We start from the raw sequence: 2902 nt of genomic DNA, 5'->3' as shown, positions 1-2902 counted from the left end.
TCTTCTCGACGCGTGAGCGATAAATCCTATAGCGCCGCTATTAGGTGGTGAATTGAGACGATACTTGTAGAGTTGAAAGTGAGACTCACGTACACGAACTTTTAACTCAGAAAAATGAACAGTGCTGAGTGATGTTATAGCATTTAATTACGCTGATATCGCTTTTCGCGCGTCCCGAATACGTATACTTTTGCCGTCATATACGTCCTAACTTCCTTAAACGAGTGACACAAAGAGATTGTTACCTGCTCGAAGCCGCCGGCACAACGTTTCAGCAACACAGTGCGTGAAGTTCGTCACGCAGCCGTCGTAGCGACGGAGATTATTGCTGCCATGGCTGGAACTCGGCAACGGTTGTACCGACACGCTGAAAAATATGTCCACGAGCAGGGACTCCGGAACGTTTTTGGGAAGGGGGGAGGGGGGGCAAGTATTGTCTTTGCTTCATCATCATCAGCCGGACTAGACCCACTGCAGGGCAAAGGCCGCTCCCATATTCCTCCAATTAGCCCGGTCCTGTGCTAGCTGCATCCACTTGACTCCTGCAAACTTCTTGTTCTTATTAATTATTGATGTTTTAATTCATTGTAGCCGTTTGAATTTTACATAATTGCATCCTCGTTTATTCTACATTGGTATATATACACTTTAAAATGGTTGGTTGAGCCACCGCGGTGGTTGGTTTTTGGTTTTTGGGGTTTAACGTCCCAAAGCGACTAAGGCTATGAGAGACGCCGTAGTGGAGGGCTCCGGAAATTTCGACCACCTGGGGTTCTTTAACGTGTACTGACATCGCACAGTACACGGGCCTCTAGAATTTCCCCTCCAAAGAAATTCTAGCCGCCGCGGCCACCGCGGTGGCTCAGTGTTTATGGTGCTCGGCTGCTGACCCGAAAGACGCGGGTTCGAAACCGGCTGCGGCGGTCGAATTTCGATGGAGGCGAAATTCTAGAGGCCCGTGTACTGTGCGATATCAGTGCACGTTAAAGAACCCCAGGTTGTCGAAATTTCCGGAGCCCTTCACTACGGAAACCAACCAACCAAAATGGTCGGAAATTTCATAATTACTGAAACCTGCACAGACCGCGCAAGTGAATAAACGGATTCGAAAGCTGCGAAAAAAAATCTTTAATATTTCTGAATTCGCGCTCGCACTGAAGCAAATGTGAACTGATATATCAAGTAGGCATGAAAGTAGGCACTAGGTACAAAGCTATAGTATCGCAGACTGACGAGCTTCAAGGCTAGCATGACAAGAGGACGTTGGGCAGGAGAGGTTTTCAAAGGAGGCTGAAGGTTGCTGTTTGTTCTGCCGTTCTAGATACGAACTCTTTCATAACAGCATCCAAATGCAGGTCCGCAACTCTCTTCTTGTGCACGTGGAGGAGGAGAAGGTGTGTCAGCCTCCTCTGCGTCATTCGATTGCGCAGAAATGTTTTTACTCTCCTCAGAGCACTGAAAGATCGCTCTCCTGAAGCAGCTCACGCAGACACAGAAAACACGAGTTGCAGATACCGGACAACCTGGTCCATCATATTACGCATGTCTGCAGACCTTCCCCTGCAGAATTTGTAAAATGCGTTCACTTGCGACCGGACCCTCGTCACGCAGGAGCGTTGGGAGAAGCACGAGTTGCGCTGAAAGCCTGCTGATGTCAAAATCTGCAGCGTGTGCTCCTAAAAGCTAATTTAGGTCGTTTGACGCGAAGTTTCGACCTTCAGCAGCGTCAGTCAAAATGCGCTCGAGGCTAATCAGCAGCTCCATGCCAGGCTGTTCAAATCGCCGTCGGATCTCAGTGGTAATATATTTGATAGCGGCAAAAAACTCTTTTCTCTGTAATGACTTGCCGTCAAGCACTGCAAGCTCCTCAGGCTTGTCTGTGAATTGAAGCCAATTCTGGGCGGCGGCGAAACTCTGGGCGCTCGAGGTTCCTTAGACCTAACTCTGTTGCTCTTGAGTTCATCCGCTGCCACAGGACGTCAAATGAGGCGTCAGACTGCAGCCCTAACAAACGGTCACGAAGAGCCTCTGCTGCTTCTTTTGCTCCTGCAGCGCGGTAAAGTGGGCGTTGAAGCATCCTCGCTAATTCCTCGAACGGGCCAAACAAAGCTATAGAAAGGTTGATGCCCAATAAAGTCTAGAACTTCTTTAATACTTTCTCATATCCTGCTAAAATAGTGCGTGCGTGTGTGCAAACGCTTGTGGAAGCACGGCGCTCGGGGGGAGAGTGTTCGCCCCGGGCCGGATGGATCCGGATCACGGCGCCGCCAGGTCTGAGTCAGCGACGCTTGCCATGAACATGACCACTGGTTCGACACTTGCGCGTCTTCGGAACGTTCCTCCTTTCCCTCTGAAAGATGCTCACGCCGCTAGGTCGCCGTCGAGACACCTGCTGTGTGGGCGTGTCAGATTTCTCTCTGGGGCCAGCTTCTCTTGCCGTTCGTACGAGATGCAGTCTTAAACCATTGTTCTTGTTAGACGATGCCATCGTCCTTTGCCGGAACCTGCCGATGCCCTCCGCGGGACACCGGACCGCCAGGTCAACGCTACCCTTGGGGCTAGCGTGCGATAGCGGTGGGATGTCGCAGGCGAGCCCCATGTAACAACCGGTTAAGTCTACGTTTGGTACGTCTATGCGCTTATAGACCGAAGCGGCGAGCACCGCCGATCGGGCGGGGGGGGGGGGGGGGGGGGGGCGCCCCTCCTGCCCCCCCGGTTCCGGAGTCCCTGTCTACGTGGCAGAAGGTGTCCTCCACGCCAGGCGCTGACCAGGCCAGCCGGATAACGGGTCTGAGAAGTTGGCTACGCACCCCGGAGCAGTGCGGGAACGTGCGCAGTCGGAACTCCGCAACAGTTCTGTTGTGGTCATGCCTGCGAGGCCTGCTTTCCAGGACGCTGTGTA

The 2902-nt window shown here is 52.2% G+C and overlaps 1 pseudogene; it reads right to left on the bottom strand.

Annotated features, from left to right (window-relative positions):
• Positions 1 to 1202: 1202 nt before the first annotated feature.
• Positions 1203 to 1764, bottom strand: LOC149354456 (uncharacterized; annotated as a pseudogene).
• Positions 1765 to 2902: the final 1138 nt, after the last annotated feature.

Source organism: Amblyomma mixtum, chromosome 3 (genome assembly GCF_055824585.1).
Source record: "Amblyomma mixtum isolate Tamu chromosome 3, ASM5582458v1, whole genome shotgun sequence".
NCBI classification, from domain to species: domain Eukaryota; kingdom Metazoa; phylum Arthropoda; class Arachnida; order Ixodida; family Ixodidae; genus Amblyomma; species Amblyomma mixtum.
This window is presented reverse-complemented; position numbering and strand designations above follow the sequence as displayed.